The sequence below is a fragment of the Cervus canadensis genome, chromosome 1 (assembly GCF_019320065.1).
Source record: "Cervus canadensis isolate Bull #8, Minnesota chromosome 1, ASM1932006v1, whole genome shotgun sequence".
NCBI classification, from domain to species: Eukaryota; Metazoa; Chordata; class Mammalia; order Artiodactyla; family Cervidae; genus Cervus; species Cervus canadensis.
The window spans coordinates 80526846-80536014 of record NC_057386.1 but is presented as its reverse complement, the minus strand read 5'-3'; the positions used below and the strand labels follow the sequence as shown (position 1 = coordinate 80536014).

General features: G+C 37.6%; 1 pseudogene; it reads left to right on the top strand.

Annotated features, from left to right (window-relative positions):
• The first annotated feature begins 8181 nt into the window (after positions 1-8181).
• On the top strand, positions 8182-8586 carry LOC122454798 (annotated as a pseudogene).
• The last annotated feature ends 583 nt before the right edge of the window (positions 8587-9169 follow it).

Genomic DNA, 9169 nt, shown 5'->3' with positions numbered 1-9169 from the left:
TGTATGCAGGACAAGAAACAACAGTTAGAACTGGACATGGAACAACTGACTGGTTCAAATTTGGGATGGAGTACATCAAGGCTTTATATTGTCACCTTGCTTATTTAACTTCAAAGCAGAGTACATCATGCAAAATGCTAGGCTGAGTGAATCTCAAGCTGGAATCAATACTGCCTGGAGATATATCAACAACCTAAGATAAGAAGTTGATACCACTCTAATGGCAGAAAGTGAAGAGCAACTAAAGAGCTTCTTGATTAGGGTTAAAGAGGAGGGTAAAGGGTATCTTGAAACTCAATATTCAAAAAATTAAGATCATGGATTCTCGTTCCATCACTTCATGGCAAATAGAGAGAGGAAAATTGGAAGCAGTGACAGATTTTTTTTTTTTTTTTTACCTTCAAAATCACTGCAGATGGTGACTGCAGTCACAATATTAAAAGATTCTTGCTCCTTGGAAGGAAAGCTATGACAAACCTAAGCACCCTATTAAAAAGCAGAGACAGCACTTTGCCAACAAAGATCCAGATGGTCAAAGCTGTGGTTTTTCAGGTAGTCAAGTATGGATATGAGAACTGGATCATAAAGAAGGCTGAGCAACAAAGAACTGGTGCTTTCAAAATGTGGCACTGGAGAGGACTCCTGAGAGTCCCTTGGAGAGCGAGGGTATCAAACCAATCAATCCTAAAGGAAATCAACCCTGAATATTCATTGGAAGGACTGATGCTGATGCTCCAATACTTTGACCACCTAACAGGAAGAGCCAACTTATTCGAGAAAACCCTGAGGGCAAGAAGAGAAGGGGGCAACAGAGGATTAGATGGTTGGATGGTATCATTGATTCAATGGGCATGAGTTTGAGTAAGCTCATGCTTACTCAACTTAGTGAAGGACAAAGAAGCCTGGTGTGCTACAGTGCATGGGGTTGCAAAGAGTGGGACACAACTTAGTGATTAAACAGCAAGAACAAGCTTGAAAACTAGAGGACATTACTCTAAAACCAGAGTAAGATATCAAGTAAAAGTAAAATGAGGGCTTTCCTGGTGGCTCTGTTGTAAAACATCTATCTGCCATCACATAAGACCCAGATTCTGTCTCAGGAAGATCCCTTGGAAAAGTAAATGGCAACCCACTCCACTATTCTTGCTTGAGAAATCCCAAGGACAGAGAACCTTGCTGTCCTTGGGGCACAAACAGGGTTGTACACAACTTAGCAACTACACCACAAAAAAGCACAATAGAGAAACTAAATGGAAGTAATGATAAATCTTCAGTTCATATCTTTCCCCAAAAGATCTGTGAATCTCTCTTTTGAGTCATTCTGCTTTAAATGTATTTACTTGGAATCTGAATAAAGAAAAGTATTATTACTTTTTGAGAATTGTGGAAAAAACAGAAAGTTATTCATTGAAATGTGATCAATTTCTTTACTTCATTATATTTTTATTGGTTTGTAATATTATTTTTTAACTTTAGAACTTCATTTTATTACTTATAATATTTAATTCATTTCAATTGTTTCACTGATGATATAATACTTACAGTGATATATGTGAAATCATCTAAGAAATGTACAGTAGAACTGGCTCTATAGTTGGCTTGAGTAAAATCTGGCTAAAAATAAGTATTTTAAAGGAAGTTTAAAGTTCTCTATAAATTTAGTGTACCCCAGATGCTCTGGGAGTTGGTGATGGACAGGGAAGCCTGGCATGCTATAGTGCATGGGGTCATTGACTTGGGTCCTCCAGGCTCCTCTGTCCTACACTACCTCCCAGAGTTTGTTCAAATTCAAGTCCATTAAATCCGTCATGCTATCTAACCATCTCATCCTCTTCTGCCCCCTTCTTTTATCTTCAATCTTTCCTAGCATCGGGGTTTATTCCAACATGTCAGCTCTCTGTATCAGGTGGCCAAAGTACTGGAGTTTCAGCTTCAGCATTAGTCCTTCCAATGAATATTCAGGGTTTATTTCCTTTAGGACTGGTCTGATCTCCTTGCAGTCCAAAGGACTCTTAAGAGTCTTCTCCAGTACCACAGTTCAAAAGCATCAATTCTTTGGTGCTCAGCCTGCCTTCTTTATGGTCAACTCTCACATCCATACATAACTACTAGACTAACCATAGCTTTGATTAGATGGACCTTTGTTGGTAAAGTAATGTCTCTGCTTTTTAATACGCTGTCTAGGTTTGTTATAGCTTTTCATCCAAGGAGCAAGCATCTTTTAATTTCAAGGCTGCAGTCACCATCCACAGTGATTTTGGAGTCCAAAAAAAAGAAAATCTGTCACTGCTCCCACTTCTTCCCCTTCCACTTGTCATAAAGTGATGGGACCAGATGCCATGACCTTAGTTTTTTGAATGTTGAGTTTCAAGATGTATCTTCCACTCTCCTTTTTCACCCTCATCAAGAGGCTCTTTCATTCCTCTTCACTTTCTGCCATTAGAGTGGTATCATCTGCATATTTCAGGTTGTTGATATTTCTCCCACCAATCTTGACCTCAGCTTGTGAGTCATCCAGCACAGCATTCCACATGATGCACTCTGCACTGAAGTTAAATAAGTAGGGTGATGATATACAAGCTTTTTGTACTCCTTTCCCAATTTTGAACCATTCCATTGTTCCATGTCTAGTTCTAACTGTTGCTTCTTGACTTACATATAGGTTTCTCATGAAATATGGTAAGGCCATCTTGTTTTCCCTTCTCTGTAAGAACACATGTAAATCCATGGCTGATTCATGTCAATGTATGGCAAAAACCACTACAATATTGTAAAGTAATTAGCCTTCAGCTAATAAAAATAAATGAAAAAAAAAAAAAGAATTTTCAATAGCTTGCTACGATCTACACAATCAATGGCTTTAGCATAGTCAATGAAGTAGAAATTTTTCTAGAACCCCCTTGCTTTCTTCATCATCTAGTCAATGTTGGCAATTTGATCTCTGGTTCTTCTGCCTTTTTTAAATCCAACTGGTACATCTGAAAGTTCTGGATTCACATACCTCTGAAGGCTAACTTGAACAATTTTGAGTATAACCTAGCTAGTATGTGGAATCAGTGCAATAGTATCATAGTTATAATATTCTTTGGCATTGCCCTTTCTTGGAATTGGAATGAAAATTGACCTTTTTCTGTACTGTGACCACTGCTGCATAACTATTTACATTAGCATCCCCCCAAATAAATATTTAGGTATAAATTACCAAAATAAGTATATTGTCTACATAAGATAAACTATAAAACTTTGATAAAATAAATCAAAACTAAATAAAATGGAGAGACAGCTCATGTTTATTGATGGGAATACTCAATGTTGTTAAATGCTCATTTCTTCCAAACTCTATCAATTGTCCAATGAAATCCCAATCAAAATTCCAGCAAGTTGTTTTGTATCAACAAACTAATTTTAAAATATATGTTGAGAAGCAAAAGCCCCAGTGCTAAAAGAATTAATGCAATATTGAAGGAGAAGAAAAGATTGAAGACTGACACATCTAGACTTTAGGACTTACTAGAAGGCTATAAGCAATGGAAACAGTGAGAGACTATTTTTTTGAAATCCAAATCACTGCAGATGGTGGCTGCAGCCATCAAATTAAAAGATGCTTGTCCCTTGGAAGAAAAGCTATGACAAACCTAGACAGCATATTAAAAAGCAGAGACATTACTTTGCCAACAAAGGTCCATCAAGTCAAAGCTATGGTTTTTCCAGTAGTCATGTATGGATGTGAGAGTTGGACTATAAAGAAAGTTGAGTGCTGAAGAATTGGTGCTTTTGAACTGTAGTGTTGGAGAAGACTCTTGAGAGTCCCTTGGACTGCAAGGAGATCCAACCAGTCCATCCTAAAGGAAATCAGTCCTGAATATTCATTGGAAGGACTGATGCTGAAGCTGAAACTCTAGTACTTTGGTCACCTGATGCAAAGGACCAACTCATTGAAAAAGACCTTGATGCTGGGAAAGATTGAAGGCAGGAAGAGAAGGGGACAACAGAGGATGGGATGGTTGGATGGCATCACCAACTCGATGGGCTTGAGTTTGAACAAGCTCGGGAGTTGGTGATGGACAGAGAAACCTAGTGTGCTGCAGTCCATTGGGTCACAAAGAGTTGGACATGACTGAGCAACTGAAGTGAACTGATAAGGCTATAGCAATCCAAACAGTGTGGTATAATTGAAAGAATAGACAAATAGAGCCATAGAATAGAATACAGAACCCAGACACTGACTCATATAAATAGAATCAACAAAGGATAAAAGCAATACTATGGAATAAGGATAATCTTTTCCACAATGCTGCTGGAACAACTTTCATATTCAAAACAGTAAGTCTACACAAAGACATTATACTAACATTAACTTGAAGTGGATCACAGACCTCATTGTAAAACACAAAACTATAAAACTTCCAGAAGAAAGCATAGGTGACCTTGGGTATGGCAATGACTCTTGAGATGAAAAGAAAGAATTGATTAACTAGACTCCATTAAAATTAAAAATGTTTGCTATGAAAGATACTCTCAACAAAATTAGAAAGCAATACACATCTGGGTGAAAATATTTGCAAAAGATACATCTGACAAAGGATGTTTATCCAAAATGTACAAGAAATGCTTTAAACTCAACAGTAAGAAAACAACCTAATTAAAAATGGGTCAAAGATCTTAACAGAGAACTCACCAAAGAAGACATTCAGATGACAAATAAGCAGATGAAATGATGCTCCATTTCATATTTCATTAGAGAACTGCAAATTAAAATCACACTTGCATATCACTACACATGTACTAGAAAAGTCAAAACCTATAATACTCATAACACCAAATGCTGGAGAGGATGTGAAACAACAGGAACTCTCATACACTGCTGGTGAGAATGAAAAATGTCATAACCACTTTGGAACCCAGTTTAGCAGTTTCTCACAAGTCTAAACATACTCTTGCCATACGCTCCAGTACTGCACTCCTTAGGGTTTACATATGAATCAAAACTTACAACCACCAAAAAAAATTGCTCATGGATATTTATAGCCGCATTATTCATAATGGCCTAAATTTGAAAGCAACCAAGATATTCTTCAGTAGGTAAATGAATAAATAGCATTCTAATGATGGAATGTTATTTGGTACTAAAGAGAAGTAAGTTATGAATTTGTGAAGAGACACAGTGGACACTTACATGTATGTTTCCCAGGTAAACAGATCAATTTGAAAAGGCTACATACACTATGATTCCAACTATGTGGCATACTAGAAAAATCAAAACTGTGAGAACAAAAGATCAGTGGTTGCCAGGGTTCGCAGTGGGGAAATGAAGAAGTGGAGCTTAGAAAATTCTTAGGTCAGCGAAAATACTCTGCATCATACCACAACGATGGGTACATGTCATTATACATTTGTCCAAATCCACTGAATATGCAACACCAAGAGTGAACCTCAATATAAACTATGGACTTTGGGTGATTATAATGAGCCAATGTAGACACATCAATTATAAGAAATGTATCATTCTGGTGGGTAAATTTCAGTAATGGGGGAGACTATGCATGTGTGGAGGCATAAAGTATATGTGAAATTTGTGTAACTTCCACTTAACTTTGCTATGAATCTAAAGCTGCTCTAAAGATAAAGTGTTATTTTTTTTAAAAAATGATGTAATCACTGTATTTAACTCTATTTGGCAGTAGATCATTGTTCTAGATAGAGCAGAGTACTTTCAAAATGAACATATGATTATTGTAGCATAGGATGCAGTTTACATTCCCTAGAAAGGGCTATTGATGCTCATTTGATTTTGAGACAGTTATTAAATAGTCTTGTGTACATTCAGAAACACATAAAGAAACACATGTGCATATACACACTCTGGACACATGTAAGTATATAATTACTCTTATCAGGTAATTTTATTAATCACTCTCATAAACAGCAATTGATTAATATGTTAATAGTACCATCTCTGGGTTAAACAAAAAGGAGAAATCATGTCAAATGAATTTGTGTTGCTTAAATATATTTAGTTAAATATACTTATTTTCTTGGAACACAGATTTCTTCACTTGTTATACAGACCAGTAATATCCAAGAGAAATTAGATATATACAATATTACAACTGATGCTCAAATTTAGTACTCATTTCATTTCACAGAAATTACTATGTTTTTGGCCATTACAGATTGAAAGGTGGTACTTTATAGAGATACAGATAATGAACACAGAATATCTTAAAATATTTTACTATTTTAAATTAGTAATGAGGGTAATTATGTTTTATACTTTTATTATTCTATGATTTGCACTGAATGTTGGAAGTATTAACAAAACTTTTATATATCTATCACATTAAATTTCACTTTACATAAATAATACCAAGCAATAATTAAGTGGCATTGGGTGATGAAAAAATTTAAAATGACAGAAGAGTTTTCTTATTCATGCATATTTTACCATCAGTAGTGACTTATCCTTTGCACTTTCCTGCAATTTACACTGCACTTGACTTTAAAATTTTCAGGTCTAAAAGTAAAAGCTATTTACTTTTAAACATCTAGGGTATAATTGTGTGAAATGCAAATTACGCCATAATTTTCTTTCTTTAAACATTATTACATGACCTGGGGCTAAATTAGAACAGCAAAGTGGTGGACCATCTTAACATTTAATATACAAAGGAGAAGTTTAACCCAAAGTAACAAATAAAAGGTAGTCTAATAAAATTGTCCTTAATGGGCTTTGGATTTCTAATCTATCTAAAGAACTAAAGAATAGTTTTTATAAAGCAAATACAGAATAATATAAACTGTATTGCAAAGAATAAATGATGCCTCTGACTATACTAATGCTCTATCTTGCCATTATTTGAGGTAGCCTAGTGTATTTTTCTTCATGTTAAAAATACCAAGCATTTTTCAGATTTCTAGACATTTGAAAGTGCCTGGCTAAGTTTATATTCTTTCTGAGGTAAGCTTATCTTACAGAATTAATGATGGAAAAGGAAATCAACACATTTTAGAAGTGCTAAGATTGAAAGCCAGGAAGGTTTGATTACAGTACTTCCACAGGACTGGGGAGACAGACTCTTGGAGGGCACAAAGAAACCTTGTGCACATTAGGACCCAAGAGAATGGAGCAGTGTACCCACCAGCGACTGAGCCAGACTTGCCTGTGAGTATCCAGGAGTCTCCAGAGGCATGGGTCAACAGTGGCCTGGTGCAGGGTCAGGGGATCCGAATAGAACAATCCTGGGAGCCATAGGGCATGCTGGCACAAGTCCTTTTGAAGGAGGTCACAATTATTCCTACCATAGTTTGGCCTCAGGCAAACAATGTATTCCTCAGAGGAATACAGCCCCATCTATCAGCAGAAAATTTTGTATTAAAGATTTACTGAGCATGGCCCCACCCATTAGAGCAAGACCCAGATTTCCCCACAGCCAGTCCCTCCCATCAGGAAGCTACTACAAGCCTCTTATTCTTATTCAACAGAGGGCAGGCAGGAACCAGAGGTCAAGTTTCCAACATCCATTGGATCATAAAACAGCAAGAAAGTTCCAAAAAAATATCAACTTCAGCTTCACTGACTATGCTAAGTCCTTTGACTGTACGGATCACAGCAAATTATGGAAAATTCTTTAAGAAATGGGAATACCAGACCACGTTACCTGCCTCTTGAGTAAGCTGTATGAAGGTCAAGAAGCAAGTTAGAATCAGACATGGAACAAAGGACTGGTTCCAAATTGGGAAATGAGTATATCAAGGGTGTATATTGTCACGCTGCTTATTTAATTTATATGCAGAGTACATCATAGGAAATGCTGGGCTGGATGAAGCACAAGCTGGAATCAAGATTGCTGGGGAAAATATCAATAACCTCAGATATGCAGATGGCACTACCCTTTGGCAGACAGCAAAGAGGAACTAAAGAGCCTCTTGATGAAAGTGAAAGAGGAGAATGAAAGCTGGCTTAAAACTCAACATTCAAAAAACTAAGTTCATGGCATCCAGTCCCATCACTTCATGGCAAATAGATGGAGAAACAGTGGAAACAGTGGCTGACTTTATTATTCTGGGCTCCAAAATCACTGCAGGTTGTGACTGCAGCCATCAAATTAAAAGACACTTGGTCCTTGGGGAAAAAGTTATGACCAACCTAGACAGCATATTAAAGATCAGAGACAGCCTGCACCTCAGCATGGCTGCTTTGGGTATACTGCTCTCTACCCGTGTCCAGAGACTGCACTGCGGCGCCGCGGCTCGGGCAGGCAGCCAGTGTCAATTCAGGCAGGGCCTTGCTGCCAACCCCTCCGGCTATGGGCCCCTTACGGAGCTCCCAAACTGGTCGTACGCGGATGGCCGCCCTGCTCCTCCAATGAAAGGCCAGCTTCGAAGAAAAGCCCAAAGGGAAAAGTTTGCGAGACAAGTTGTACTGCTGTCACAGGAAATGGATGCTGGATTACAGGCATGGCAGCTCAGGCAGCAGGAGAAGTTGCAGGAAGGAAAAAAGGAAGCAGCAAAATGCTCTTAAACCCAAAGGGGCTCTACTACAAAACCCACAACCAAGTCAATAAAAAAGCAACTCCTGTCTCCCTTAAATAAATAAATAAATAAAGAGCAGAGACATTACTTTGCTGACAAAGGTCCATGTAGTCAAAGCTATGGTTTTTCCAGTAGTCACATATGGATATGATATTTGGAAAATTAGAAAGATGAGTGCCAAAGAATTGATGGTTTTGAACTGTGGTGTTAGAGAAGACTCTTGAGAGTCCTTTGAACTGCAAGGAGATCAAACCGTCAATCCTAAAGGAAATCAGTCCTGAATATTCATTGGAAGGACTGATGCTGAATCTCCAACACTCTGACCACCTGATGTGAAAAATGACTCATTGGAAAAGACCCTGATGCTGGGTAAGATTGAGGGCAGGAGGAGAAGGGGACGATAGAGGATGAGATGGTTGGATGGCATCACTGATTCAATGCACATGAGTTTGAGCAATCTCTGGGATTTTGTGATGAACAGGGAAGCCTAGCGAGCTGCATTCCATGGGGTCATAAAGAGTCACACAGGACTGAGCGACTGAACTGAACTGAAGATTTAATCTTTTGTGTAATAATTTCAGAAAAGATTAATTGCCAAAATTCAAATGCACAAACAGAACTCAGAAATTAAAAAGTA